This window comes from Mus musculus, chromosome 9 (assembly GCF_000001635.26).
Source record: "Mus musculus strain C57BL/6J chromosome 9, GRCm38.p6 C57BL/6J".
NCBI lineage: Eukaryota > Metazoa > Chordata > Mammalia > Rodentia > Muridae > Mus > Mus musculus.
The window spans coordinates 102813777-102829370 of NC_000075.6; the positions used below are offsets into that span (position 1 = coordinate 102813777).

The window sequence follows — 15594 nt, forward strand, 5'->3', positions numbered from 1 at the left end:
CACCCACAGTGTTCCATCTCAGTCATCCACTCACAGTGCTCCATCTCAGTCATCCACTCACAGTGCTCCATCTCAGCCATCCACCCACAGTGTTCCATCTCAGTCATCCATTCACAGTGCTCCATCTCAGCCATCCACCCACAGTGCTCCATCTCAGCCATCCATTCACAGTGCTCCATCTCAGTCATCCACTCACAGTGCTCCATCTCAGCCATCTACACACAGTGCTCCATCTCAGCCATCCACCCACAGTGTTCCATCTCAGTCATCCATTCACAGTGCTCCATCTCAGCCATCCATTCACAGTGCCCCATCTCAGTCATCCACTCACAGTGCTCCATCTCAGCCATCTTTTCCTTTTGCTCTGCATAAAGCTTTCCAAACAACATTCTACAGGAAACTGAAGCTCAGTGTATTCCAAACTGGAGTCATAACTTCAGCACTTAAAACTGTAATGATGTGCTTTTGTTATCTCTGAAAACTTGCGAGAGCTACTGTATTCCTATCTGAAAAATTAGATGAAAATATATTCCTTATAGAATGAAAGGGCACTAGTATATCTCATGACGTATGCTGCTATGGCTCGAAGGTGTCCCCAAAAAGTGCTGGGAATTTAATTCCCCATGTGACAGTCTTAGGAAGTGGTGCCTGATGGAAGATTATGACACAGGGGCACTACCCTCATGGATGGATTAATTTCTTTATTACAGGAATGAGTTCATTCCATATGAAAGGATGTTTGGCTCTCTCTCCCTCTCCCTTTCCCTCTCACTTCTCTCTCCTCCCCCACCCTGTCTTCCATAGGATATAACAACAAGCCCCCTCTACATGACTCTTGCTTCTTGAACTTCCTTCCCATCCTCCAGAACCATGAGTAAGTCTGTTTCTATTCATTATAAATTTCCCAGTTCAAACTAAAATAGTTTTGGATGGATGAGGTGGGGTGGGGAGGACTTGGAGTGGAGGATCAATCAGGCAGAGAGGGGGAGTGGCTGTCTTCCATAGGATATAACAACAAGCCCCCTCTACATGACTCTTGCTTCTTGAACTTCCTTCCCATCCTCCAGAACCATGAGTAAGTCTGTTTCTATTCATTATAAATTTCCCAGTTCAAACTAAAATAGTTTTGGATGGATGAGGTGGGGTGGGGAGGACTTGGAGTGGAGGATCAATCAGGCAGAGAGGGGGAGTGGCTGGGGGCTGGGAGAGGGAATACAAGAAGAGACAGATAAAATTAAGTCCATTTAAGAGGTAGTATGGAAGTCTAATATAATAGAAACTTCCTAAAATATATACATATATGAAGGTGATCCAAATGAAATCGACAAATAATGGGGGAGTCAGAGTTCCAGCTGAATGTACTGTCACCAAATGAAGCTTGTTACATCTAATTGAGTAATTGACCAAAGGGGTCCCATGGGAAGCCCCAAACAGCCCAGGCTGTTGCGAAGGGAATAGGTTCCTCTCCACAAATTGATAGTAAGCTCCTATTGCTGAAGATGATCTGTACAACTCACGGAACCCAGAGAAGCTGAGCTGGTGCCTGACTAGGTCCTTTCTCCCGATGGGCTAGTGTTCTTGGTGTTGAGAGGTACTCTGCATGCTACCAAGGGAGAAATGTAAACAGCAACCCGGTTATAAACCCTTTGATCTACAAAGCTGTCATGCCAGCAAGATATGACAAAAAGCTTGTGAAAGTAACCCATCAATATCTGATTTAACATAAGACCCAGTTCATGAGACGAAGCCCATATTCGATGCTGCTTGGATGACCGAGAACCTGAAACTAGATAGCCCAGGGACCCAAAGTAAAACCAAATAGTACTAAAGGAATGTAACAACAAAATGACTCCCAATGACATTCTGCAATATGCATAGACAGTGTCTTTCCTGACTGTCATCAGAGAGGCTTCCTCCAGCAGCACATGGGAGCAAATACAAAGACCCACAGGCAGACAATATGCAAAGAGTCAAATCCCTCCTCTCAGGGCTCAGAGGACTCTAAGGAAGAGGTGGAAAGAGTGCAAGAGCCAGAGGGGATGGAGGACACCGAGGAAACAATGCCTTCTAAAAACAGCAGATCAAGGCACACATGAGCTCAGAGACTGAAGCGGCATGTGCAGGGCCTGCACAGATATGCACCAGTTAGTGTCTTAGAGTTGAAAGAAGTGGACACCTGCCTCTATCCCTAACCCAGAAGCTATCTCTAATTGTTAACCACTTAAAAATAAAACTTTAGTTTCCTCCCAAGGAGTCTTACTAGGGTAACACAGTACCATTAAGGCTACAAGCCCAGCATGGCCAAAAGAAAACAAACTCCACAGTGTCTTTGGAGGTTCTTTGTCTCATAATGTCCTGTCGGGGGCTTGCTTCCTTCCTTCCTTCCTTCCTTCCTTCCTTCCTTCCTTCCTTCCTTTCTTTCTTTCTTTCTTTCTTTCTTTCTTTCTTTCTTTCGTTCTTTCGTTCTTTCATTCTTTCTCTCTCTCTCTCTCTTCCTCCCTACCTCTCTCTCTCTCTTTCTTTCTTTCTTTTCTCTTTCTTTCTCTCTCTTTCTTTTTCAGATTTATTTATTATATGTAAGTACACTGTAGCTGTCTTCAGACACCCCAGAAGAGGGTATCCAATCTCATTAAAGATGAGTGTGAGCCACCATGTGATTACTGGGAATTGAACTCAGGATCTGCAGAAGAGCAGTCAGTGCTCTTAACTGCTGAGCTCTCTACAGTTCTCTTCTCTTCTCTTCTCTTCTCTTCTCTTCTCTTCTCTTCTCTTCTCTTCTCTTCTCTCCTTCCTCATTTTTTTCTTTTTGTTTTTTGATACAGGATTTCTCTATGTAGCTTTGGCACTACCACTGCTCAGCTCATATCTTATTTTTCTTTCTTTTTTTTTTCTTTTTTTGATTTTTCGAGACAGGGGTTCTCTGCATAGTCCTGGCTGTCCTGGAACTCACTTTGTAGACCAGGCTGGCCTCGAACTCAGAAATCTGCCTGCCTCTGCCTCCTGAGTGTTGGTGTTAAAGGCGTGCGCCACCATGCCCGGCTCTATTTTTATTTTTCTATTCCCCCCCCCCCTTTTTTTAACCACAAAGGTCTTTTTCACACACACACACACACACACACACACACACATACGCATATGCATATGCATATATATGGTTTTTCTGTTTTTTTTTAAATGGGATTCCTGAGTGTGTGATTGAGTGGGTCTCTGAGTCTATATTTGTTTCTTGAGCCTTTTCTTGACTCTTTTTCTTTTTTTTTAAAAGATTTATTTATTTATTATTATATGTAAGTACACTGTAGCTGTCTTCAGACACTCCAGAAGAGGGAGTCAGATCTCGTTACGGATAGTTGTGAGCCACCATGTGGTTGCTGGGATTTGAACTCTGGACCTTCAGAAGAGCAGTCGGGTGCTCTTACCCACTGAGCCATCTCTCCAACCCCTTGACTCTTTTTCTTTCTTCTGTTTGCTTTTGTCCTAGTCTAATGTATTTGTTTTATATTATTAGATTTTATTTTATTTTATTTTATTAATCCTTTGGAACCTGTTTGTTTTCTAATGAGACAGAAAGTAAGTAGATTTGAATGAGAGGGGAGGTGGGTAGGAACTGGGAGAGAAACCATAATCAGGGTATATTAAATTTAAAAAAAATTCAAAAAAAGGCAAATAAATAAAGAAATAAGATAGGATATTTCCCAGCCTGTGTACTATTCTAACAATGTAGCATGGACCAAGGCCCACACCAAGGACTTATCAAGTGTCTGACATACTGTCTGTGCTCAATAGGGGGTCCAACTATTATTAGTAGTAAGAGTTGCAGAATGTGGTGTTTTGAATATGCTTGGCCCATGGGAAATGATACTATTATGAGGTGTGGCCTTGTTGAAGGAAGTGTGTCACTGTGTAGGTGGGCTTTGAGGGATCCTAGGCTCAAACTCCAGTGTGGAAGACACTCTCCTCCCGGCCGCCTGCAGATGACAGTCTCCTTTTGGCTGCCTTCAGATCAAAATGCAGAATTCTCAGCAACTTTTCCAGACACATGCCTGCCTGTTCACTGCCCTGTATCCCTCTGTGATGATAATGAACGGAACCTCTGAAACTGTAAACTAGTCGTAATGAGATGTTTGTCCTTTAGGAGTTGCCTTGGTCATGGTATCTCTTCACAACAATGGAACCCTAACTAAGACACAGAGGGAAGACGCTGATATTAATATGACCATTATTCTTTTCACTAGCCTGGCACCATGCCAGCTATCCCCAGTTTACTACTTAGGATTCATCCTTATCCTCTCTGCCTATCAGTGTTTATCACCTACATGCTCAATATTATTCAATCTGTCATCAAGGCTATGGGTCCCATTCTACACCCAGACTTCTGTTTTCTTCTCCATTGTCCTCCCTGTTCACTCCTAATCCTCACCCATCTGGTCTACCTGGGAAAGCCATGTAGCCTGGTCTCCAGCCTTCTGGTCTACCTGGGAAAGCCATGTAGCCTGGTCTCCAGCCTTCTGGTCTACCTGGGAAAGCCATGCAGCCTGGTTCCCAGCCTCTGGTTCCCCTATTTTCCCTTCAGTGCATCTTCTAAATCTCTGCTGCAATAATCCATCCAACATATTTGTCTAGTGTGTCACATCTCTCCTAGGCATGTTTCCATGGTAATGAGAATTGCAGTAGAGAAGAGGAAAGCTAATATTTAAAGTCATAACAGACCACAGCTGCATCTTCCCCTAAGGCAGACATTCCTCTTCAGTACAAGGTTCTTTGTTCAGCAAAACACCTGGGTGGACACAGAAGGTAAACAGCTCTGGATATAAAACAAAGAGAGCCAGACTTCTCTGCAGAGGAAACAGGGGCTGTAGGTACTGGAGGACGTCTAGAGAGAGAAGACTATAGATGAAAGCCTTAGAGGGGAAAATGCCACCTCATTATCTCCAGGGGAAGCTGGAGGGAAATTAGGCTGGGCTGGGAGTAGGGAATGTCATGTAAAAAGCACAAATGTCTAGTATGAGCTTCCAAGATGCAGACAGTTTTCCATTGCGCTAAAGCACATTATGCCTATCACTTTACATCTTAAATGAAGCTCATTACACAAACACTGCCATATATGATCTCTCACTGATGGAAGAAGAGACCTAGGTTCTGTTTGGATCTGCTAAGAGCAGAGATGAAAACCTGAGGTGGGAAGGGGCCTCTGGGAATTTTCAGTAGGATGGAATTGAAACATGTTCACTGGAGGAGCAGAGGGGTACAGGGAGGGGCAAGCCTGATGTAAGTGAAGGTAGGGTTTCAAATATATACTGTTTAAATTTCATGGTGCCTTCAAGTCTTTTTCTCAGAGATAGCCTTACTCTGACAGTGTTGCTATGGTGATATATGGTAGCCGTGTTTCCTTGGGACCAGACATAGATTGAGATTTGCAAGTACAATCTCTTGTCACCATCTCCTAGGGCCCACTGTGGAGCTGGCATTATCAATTCCACTGACAAGGGTTTATAATGTGCCTGGAGTCATAGATCTGGAAGACTCTAGGTATTGGGGTCTGAAGTCAGATCAGTCGTCAGACCCTGGAGGATCCCCCTGCTTGCTCGTCAGTGCTTGCCCTTTATTCTTGGGTAAATGTTCAGCTCCAGGTTTTTTGTTTTGCCTTGTTTTATACTTCATGCAAACTTTATTTATAAAAGACTCTTAAATTAGTTGTATCATGCCATGCATTCATACAGAATACAGTGTCCCTTCAGGGTTACAGAAGAAGAGCTCACAACTCAAAAGGAACTATTAAAAGAGTTTCTAGTGGCTGAAAGTTAGGACATTTTAGGACAATTTTACAAATGAGCCATTAAAACAAACAAAACAAAAAAGATATGGAACTTAATTCTGAGCTGAGGGAGCAGCTGTTTAGAAGTCTGTACACTAACCTAACCCAAAGTCAGGTTTCTGGAAACAGAGCATGCTCAGACTTGAGCCACCACTGCTCCTCCCCATCTGATATATACAACCAGTTTGTGCCTGAAGTGGCCGCTTCACACTATGGGGCTTCTAGATCAGTAAACTAAAGCTGCAGGGTGCTGAGAATGGGCAACGTCATTTGCAACTGCTCTTTATGCTCACCAGTCTCTTTTTCAAGTCATCAATGTTCTGTTGTGGAGAAAGAGGTGGAGGAGGAGAGGGAGGAGGAGGAGGAGGTGGTCATGGCTCCTGCGGAGTGGGTCTGGTTGGAATTCAGGTCTGAGTGCTGGCGCTGTCCCCGGGAACCCCGAAGCTGTGAATGCTTGCTACGGAGCATGTCTGTGGAAGAGGCAACTGGAGGAACTGATGGTTTGGAGAGCAAGGAGGCCAGTGGAGGCCGGTCATCCTGCTTTGCGTTGTCAAGACCACACCGCTGCCGGAGAAGTTTTAGCCTTTCCAGGTAGACAGAAGGCCCTCGTTCTTCTCCGTTTGTGTTACCTAGAGAGGTCGGGTGGGCACAATGTGATCTCCATCTGAGGGGAAATGATTGTTGCAGTGGGACTGAGGCCTTGGCTTTCTCTCTCCATTTCAAGCACCCGAAGGCCTCTCTCAACATAACTCTGAAAGAACTGTGAGGAAATTTTCAGAAACAGTTCAATGTCAGTGTCTGAATATTTCTTCTTATATTCATATAACTCTGCTAGGACCTCCTTAGTGATTTTTCATCTATTCGAGAAGCTTGCTTTTCTGTTTCCTTACCAGACTTGCTCCCAGCCTGGCCCAGGCTATGCTTTGTCCTCTGACACAGGTAGGCCCCCAGTTCTGACCCATTCTGATTATCAATCATTGTAAGGTGGTCTAGGATCTTAGGTCCTTTTAACTTGCATGTAGAAAGGTCTTTAGAGTCCTTATAGGAAATTCACTTTTTCACTGCTTCATTTTACTCTTTGGGAAAGACCTTCATGAAAATGTGGGTGTCCAGAAGAATTTTGTCTAGGTTAATGTTGTTGATGGTGTCAGACAACAGTCAAGCCGTTCTCCACAGATAGAGCTTCTTCCTAACAAGCTCTGAGAATCTGGGAGAACGAGCTGTTGGTAGCAGGATGGCCTAAAGTAAAACAAGCAGGGCATCGAGGATGTTGGTCTGGTCTGATTTCTCCCAAACCTTCACCACCAAGAGGTTCACAGAATGAATCACCTCTGTCCTTCCTCCAGATTCAGCTCCAGTTTTTAAATAACTCCAAGAAAGACTATTCAGTCACAGTTGTGAACCAAACTGCCAGGCCTATCAATTCAAACTGAAAGAGAGTACTTCAGGGAAGCACAGGAGGCCATGCTGACTTGAACAGATTTCTTTTTATCCTAAGTCTGGTGTTCCTTCTACTGCAACAGATCAAGTCCACATCAGTGCCCATGGGTGTGCCATGAGAGAAGTGTCCTAAAGTGAAATAAGTGTGGAATGACTGAGGTGAGCACAGCTTTTAACATGCTTCTCAGAATCGTCCATGCTAATGTGTATCTGGTTCTCTCAAAACACTGGCAGGCTGCGCTTTCTAAACTCAGGGACATGACTGGTAGTGGTGGCACACGCCTTTAATCCCGGCATTTGGGAGGCAGAGGTAGGCGGATTTCTGAGTTCGAGGCCAGCCTGGTCTACAGAGTGAGTTCCAGGACAGCCAGGTCTACACAGAAAAACCCTGTCTCAAAAAAACAAAACAAAACAACTAACAAACAAACAAAAAACAAAAACAAACAATGCAAACTCAGGGACAAAGAGTTTTCTGGAACAGCAATTAACCTCTTATGAAGCTGGTGTAACACAGAATAGTTTGAGAACTCCAGCTTTCCATGCAGAAGAATGCTTGATTTGAGGGAAGAACACTGCGAAAAGCCAGAGCTTCTGCTAACATAAACTGACTCTGGAAGAGGTTTTATTTTTGCAGGAAGAAGGGAATCTCCAGAGTCCTGGGTGGAGATGGACTTCAAAGAAAAAGAACATTGAAGCAACAAGTCATGGGATAGGCTTGGAGTAAATACAACTTAGTGGGAGGGGTCTGAGAGCAAAGCTAGGTATCAAAGAGCACACACTAACTAGCACTAACTAACTAACTAACTAGCAAGGATCGCTCTAAGCACAAGAATGATGGCACCTTTGTTTTGTTTTCTCCAGGACATAAATCTGTGTCTGAGGCCCACTCACCACAGTCTGCAGCAAATCCCATGACAGTCATTTCCTGGGTGTTCTCTCCTTCTCTTAGACCATTCTGGAAACTAAGCTTGTCAAGTCAGTAACACTTGAGGGAGATGAGTTCTGGTCTTGGGGTAGCCCCAGGTTGGTCACTAGGATAATAACCCTTGCTGAATTGTGGGCTTGAGCTTAGAATGCCATTGTGTCTCTAGTTAGGAGTCCGAGATGATCCTCCTTGTGCTGTATCACTCACACACACACACACACACACACACACACACACACACACAGAGAGAGAGAGAGAGAGAGAGAGAGAGAGAGAGAGAGCCTTGCAGCTCCTAGGGTATCTACGCAGTGTCAATAGATATCAAAGCCCCTCATAGTATCTGTTATGCCCCCCTCAAAGCCTCAGTCTGCACGGTCTACACCTTCTTGCCTGGAAGGTTCAATCTCACCGCACCCCAGCCTCACTACTACTCCCGGTACATCTAATTCACCCCCTTCAGCTTTTGAATGTAGAGGTTTGCAGATGTTCTTCTGGGGTCCAAGAGAGCCAACCCAACCTTGAGCATGCAAAGGCAGCATGAGCTAAAGAGTCTTATTTATTCTTTATATAGGGTCTTACACAGCCATAGCCCAGGGGTGTCTCGAGCTTACTATGCAGTCAAATATAACCTTTAGTTTACAGTCTTCCTGCCTCTACCTTCCAAATACTGGGACCATAGGCAATGTCTCCATGTCTCACAGGTCTGCTTTATGCTTTGTAAAGGGTCAAACTGCATGCACACTAGGAAGGCACTCTACTGACTAAACCACATCCCCTGCTCAGTAACCCTCCATGGGGGATGATGTTTCTTCTTTCGTTGGCTAAAAAATATAGCAGATATCTCTCTGAAAGCACCAGTTTTTAAAAGGTAGAGTCTTTAAAAAACAAAACAAAACTAACTTTTATTTATTCTTTGTGAGTCTCACTTCATGCACCCAAGTCCGGCTCATCTCCCCATCCTTCCATATCCACCCTTGCAACCTCACAACTAAAGAACAGAATGAAAAAGAATCCATCTTGTTTTGGAAGCTGCAAGTGTGTCATGCAGTCTAGCCTTTGGTTCACACACTTGCAAATGTTAATTGCATTGAGTCATTGGTCTGGTTCGAGGCCTCCGGCTTCTGCTGCACTTTCAATACTGGGTCCTCACCTAGACTCCTCTCAGACATCCTGTTGTTGCCTTGGGTCATGGAGATCCTGCAGTTTTGGTTCTGCAGGACCGGCCCTTTCATACCCTCCAGCAGTTCACAGATGGGGTAGATGTTGGGGCAGGCCAACTCGAAGGTCTGGATCTGGGCCTGGGTGGCGGCTGAGTTGGTCTGTGTTTTCTAAAAAATGTATTATATCACAAAAACCCAGGGAAGACTTTTATAGTGGCTATCATTATATTTTTATTATCATTATATTGCTTTGAAACAACCTAGTCTCCAAAATAAAAAGCAACAAAATTCCCCAAACCAAAAAACCCCAACCATCTGGGGGTGAAGAGCAGGACTCAACAAGAACAATAACAAACAAACAAACAAAGAGGCAGACAGACTCTGGATTACACGGAATGTAGTTCAGCATGTGACTTACTGACAGAGGTGAGGTCCTGGGTTGCAACAAAGCCAACTGGATACTCACAGTTTGGGTCAGAAGGAGAGGTGCATATGTTGGTTAGGACAAAAGTGATCTCATTAAAGGGGAATGTACCTGGTTTATCACAAGCTAGTATCAAACAGACAGGCGCATTCCTAGCACCATGGCCCAGCTGTAAAACCGCAATGCTTCTCTAATGGTTGTGTCCTTTTACAGTTGTCTGGGAAACTATGTGGGAAACCCCAACCAGGTTATTCTGGGGCTGATCCTGTCTGCTACAACTCAAGATGGCTGCCATTATGTCAAGATGAATTCATTCAATAACGAAGCCAGCAAAAAGAAATAGGCTTCAAGGGCGCCCTAGTTCCTGTGGGAAATCCTTCTGTTCACGTTTTGGAGGAAACCGTGGAATGATTCTGACGTGAGTGACAGTGACAGGCCTGTGATCTCTGCTGTAGCTCAGGTGTCTGGAAAGTGTCACTGCTGAGCACAGGAGCGACCATGTTGATAGCAATGGCAGAGGATAACGTAAATACGGCCGTCAAAGGAAGGCTGCCATGATGCTTGAAGCACGCTGACTGACGTGATAGAACTATGGTGCCCAGTTGTTTGGTAAACACCAGTGTACCTAACGAACGCCATGAAAGTATATTTTAGATGTAATTAACTTTCAAATCTGTAGACTCTGAGATTGCCTTCCACAGGGTGGGTGGGCCCTGTCTCATTAGTTGTAACCCTAACGGCAGAGACTGGTTTCCAGACAACAAAGAAATACGGGCTGAGTTTGTAGCCCACAGGTTTCAGCCTCAAGGCTTGAATGTTAACTATTCCCTCAATGTTCTTCTTTTCTCTTTAAAATTAATTAATTTATTTATTATGTACATTGGTGTTTTCCCTGCAGCCATGTCTGTGTGAGAGGCTTGGATCCCCTGGAACAAAAGTTTGAGGTAGCTCAAAAGTCATGAGGTACCTTTGGCCACTGCAGGTTTCAGCCTTACCTGTCCCACTGTGAACTAATTCCTTAAAAATCCCTCTCTGTCTCACTGTGTGTGTCTCTCTTCTGTCTTTCTCCATATGTGTGCATTTGTACTATTTTGAGCATGTCTGGATTCAATAGGTGAAGAATTCAAGGGATTCTGGGATGAATGGGAACCTGGGTTTCGTTCCTGACACTGCAAAAACAAACAAGTTCATACATATATAAATAAAAATGAAAGAGAAATTAAAGGATCACATAGAAGCGGCGAGCAAAGAGGGGTGCATGCTTATTATCCCCTCCCAAATCCCAAATCCCTTTCCTGACGTCAGGGACAACATAGGAATGAGAAGAGAGGTGGGGGGGGGGGCACGGGGAGGGCAGGGAGGAAAACTTACAATAGAGGCAAAAAACAAAACAAAACAAAACACACACACACACACACAAACAAAAACAACAACGACAACAACAAAAACCAAGAAAGTGTTCAATCAGTGCCACAGAATTTCTGGGTTCTGAGAATCCTAAAACAAACTTGAGGAAGAATATTCACCTGGATTTGAAAGTCTAGAAAGTACCACAGGTCGGCAAGGAAGTTCTCTTTCGTTCTGGTCTGAAATAATTTCCCCAGGCAGCCATTCTCTGTTTGTGTTGGTGGCAATGGCACGCTGTAAATGCTGTAAATGCAAGCCTTCAAACTGTATTTTCTCCCCCTTCTTGCTCTACCTTCCCTTCCCTTCCCTTCCCTTCCCTTCCCTTCCCTTCCCTTCCCTTCCCTTCCCTTCCCTTCCCTTCCCTTCCCTTCCCTTCCCTTCCCTTCCCTTCCCTTCCTTCCTTTCCTCCTCCTCTACCTTCCTTTTTTTTTTTTTTTTTCTCGAGACAGGGTTTCTCTGTGTAACCGTGGCTGTCCTGTAACTCCCTCTGTAGACCAGGATGGCCTTGAACTCAGAAATCCGCCTGCCTCTGCCTCCCAGGTGCTGGGATTAAAGGCGTGTGCCACCACGCCCGGCAGCATTTTTCAACTTGATACAAACAAGTCATTTGGGGAGAGAGAAACTCAACAAAGGAATCACCTCCATCAGATTGGCCTATGAGCAACTCTGTGGGGGCTATTTCTTGATTAATGATTAAAGCAGGAGGGTCCAGCCCACTGCAGGCAGTGCTACCCCTGGGCAAGTGGATTATCTACGAAAACAAGTTGAACAAGTCAGAGAGATGTTTCATGGTCTCTCCTTTAGTTTCTGTGTCCAGGTTTCTGCTTGAGTTGCTATCCTGAGTCTCCTCAATGATGAACTATGCTTCTGTGAAAGGGTAAGATGAAATAAATATGTTGCTTTTGGTCATGGTGTTTCGCAGTAATAGAAAACAGAACAGGACAGTAGCTTTGCTAGTACACCTAAGGTGCACACACTCCTGACTGAAGAACGTAGGAGAAGTGGAATAGCTGAACTACAGAGAAGACGCTCTCGTGAAATGGATCAATGACTGCCAAACCGTCTGCATAGGATACCAGTGATTTCCACTCAACCAATTATAAAAGTACCAATTTCCCCACACTGTGACGAGTACCATGTAGTCAAGCTGTTAGAGACTGGACCATCTAATCATTAGATTAGATTATGATGGGTTAAAGTATGGGCTATTGATCAGGGAAGGTTAAATTTGTATTTTTCTCTTGACTGTGATGAAGGAGGCTGGACAGACATTGATTGCTGCCCCAAGGTTTGATTCCCAGCATCCACATGGTGGCTCACAGCCATCTGTAACTCCGGTTCCAGGGCATCTGACTTTTTCTTCTGTCATCTGTGGGCCCTGCATGCAAATGGTGCACAGGCATACAGGCAGATAAAACTCACATACATATATTTAAAATATTTTTAAATGCCTCTAAAATTAAGCATTTTAACACATTTTCAAATTGTTTTCATTTTTCTGTGAATTGTCTGTTTCAATAAAATATATTTTTATTGTTGTTGAATCATAGGTATTGTTGCATGTGTGTGTGTGTGTGTACATGTGTACACCAGTGTCTGTTTATGTCAGCTGGCAAAAGTTCCTCATAAAAGACAGTTCTTTGACGGTGGTGAGACTGCGAAGATTTCCTTCTGTCTGTCTTCTGTTTTTTGCCATTGTTTATAGTGATTTTGTCATGCAGAAACATTTTATTTCTTATGAATGGATAACACACACGCACACACAAAATGAGAAATCATGTAAAAGAAAGCAGATGGTATCAAATTAACAGCAAAACAAGATCAGAGAAAACCACATCGTAAAACACACCCAGAGAAGGTCCCACTTTGGAGGTGGGAGTGACTCTGGGACAGCTCCAAGTTCTGGGTTAAGGGACTCGGGGTGGGGGTGTGGGGGGAGTTGCTCCTGGGCAAACAGCAGCATATTGAATGTGGAGTGTCTGCTGGAGGAATCTTCATTCTGTTTGTTCCTCCTGTACTGAGCAGGCATTAGCAGCAGAGTTGTGCCCTGGGGACTGTGAGCTGGGACCAGAGAGGTAGAATGATGTCCTAGCAGCAAGTAACCCCAGGACAGAGAGCATGTGGACAGCAGAGGGACCAGGTTCTCCCCAGAGCACACCGCTATCTCTAGAACCTGCACCTCCAAGACTAAGACACTCATAGGACACAAGTGGCTGGGGAGATAGTCCAGGAGTTAGGGACACTCACTGCTCTTCAAGAGGACCTAGATTTGTATCCCTGCACCCACGTGGTACCCACAACTGTCTGTAATTTCATTTCCAGGCTTTTCTGGCTCCATGGGCACCGGTCATAAAAATGATGCTCAGACTTACATGCAAGCAAAACACCTATACAGAGATTGCTTTTTTTTTAAAGTTTGCAGTACACAAGACCAGGGTGGCAGATAATCAATGGCTAGCAGATCATGGATGAAACCAACATCCTGAATGAGAGTAGATACTGTTTTTTTTTTTTTTTTCCCTCACAGTCCACCAGTGAGAACTTAGGTAAATTGCAAGGGAGGCTGGGAAATCAGCCTAGCCAAAACCTTTATGAGTGTTATCAAAGGGGAGAATGGATTCAGGGGACAACTCGCGCCTGTCAGGAACACAAATGTCGCTTCCCTTTGGCTCTAATCATATCCCCAACCCAGGGTCCAGGTGGTCACCCACTTACATCTTTTTAAGATACTTGAAATAGATCATAAATATGGACACCTCCTACTGTCAGACCTCCAGGTTTTCAATCTTTTGGCAGACAGCGCTGCAAAAGTTATCTATAATATAATCTCTTACACAAATATACAGATATATGCATAAGGTCAATTCCTTGGTGCTGAATGTACTGGGTCAGAAGGCACACACCTTTACAGCTATGATGCCATTGTCAAACTGCCCTCTGGAGAATTTGCATCAGCAGAAACCTCAAGCAACAATGTCTTAAAGTCTCAGTTTCTCCACATTTGTGCCAAAAGAATGTATTTTTTTAAAAAAAGAAAAACCTTTTGACTTTTGGTGTACTGGTGAGAAATGAGTCCTCACTGCAGTTTTAATATGATTTCTAACCCAGCCAAGATTCCTAGTTCTTTTTTAGTATCAGAAATAGGCATCTCCAGGCTTTAGCCCAAGGCACGGAGTAGGACAGATCCTCTTCCCTTGTTTTTCTCTGCCCCCTTTTCTAAAAACAAGGAGGGGAGGGGAGGGCTGGAGAGAGGCCCAGCAGTTAAGAGAACTTAGTGTTTTGGCACAGAATCTGAGTTCAATTCCCAGCACCCACATGGCTACCTTACAACTGTTGATAGCTCCAGTTCCAGGGGATCTGCTGCTCTCTTCTGACCTCAGGCACCAGACACTCACATGGTGCCCAGACATACATGTGAAGAAAATGCTCATTCACAGATGATAAAAGAAATCTAGAAGCTGGGCGTGGTGGCATATGCCTTTAATCCCAGCACTTGGGAGGCAGAGGCAGGTGGATTTCTGAGTTCGAGGCCAGCCTGGTCTACAAAGTGAGTTCCAGAACAGCCAGGGCTACACAGAGAAACCCTGTCTCAAAAAACCCCAAAAAAACCCCAAAAAACAAAAAAGCAAAACAAACAAACAAAAAAAACCATTAAAAAAAAAGAAAGAAAAGAAAGAAAGGAAAAAGAAATCTAAAAATAAAATTGAAAATAATGACTATGCATGCGCATGCATGTATTTGTGTACCCAAGTGTGTATGTGTATGTGTGTACACGCACACATGCACACATGTAGAGACAGGGCTGACGTTTGGCGTCATCCTCAACTGTCCAGCTGCTTATCTTTTTGGAACAGGTTCTCTCACTGAACCTATGTTTGCTGACTTGGCTGGGGTGGTTGGCCCGCAAGCCCCAGAGATCCTCCTGTCTCTAATCTCCTAGCTCGGGAGTTAGAAGCCTGTCCCACCACACCTGGCTTTTTATGTGGCTTCTGGAGGCTCAAACCCAAGTCCTCAGGCTTGTGTGGCAAAGGGGCTCCCTTTGCCAAAGGAGCGGAGTCCTCAGTTACTTACTTTGATCAAAGTTGTAGCATTTTTGTACGTTTTTAAAAAATATATATACTCTGGGCCGACTTTAATAACTTTGGTGTGTGTGTGTATGTGTGTGTAATGTTTTAAGAGATAAAAATCACCTAGATACTGTGGCTGTTATAATCACCTACCTCTTTTAGTTTCTGCTATTGTGTAACTCACGAAACTGGTCAACTGTTTAAAGTACCATGAAAAATGTAACCCATTAAAATGAAATCCTAAACAATCTGGAAGTCCAAGCAAGACCATCACTCCCTAGGAGAAACACACATGAGCTATCTTATGTGGCTTTCAAGAGTGGGGAAAAGAAAGAAAGAAAGAAAGAAAAGAAACA

At 44.1% G+C, this 15594-nt stretch overlaps 1 pseudogene; it reads right to left on the minus strand.

The window, feature by feature from the left end:
- Positions 1–5884: 5884 nt before the first annotated feature.
- On the minus strand, positions 5885–7163 carry Gm18655 (predicted gene, 18655; annotated as a pseudogene).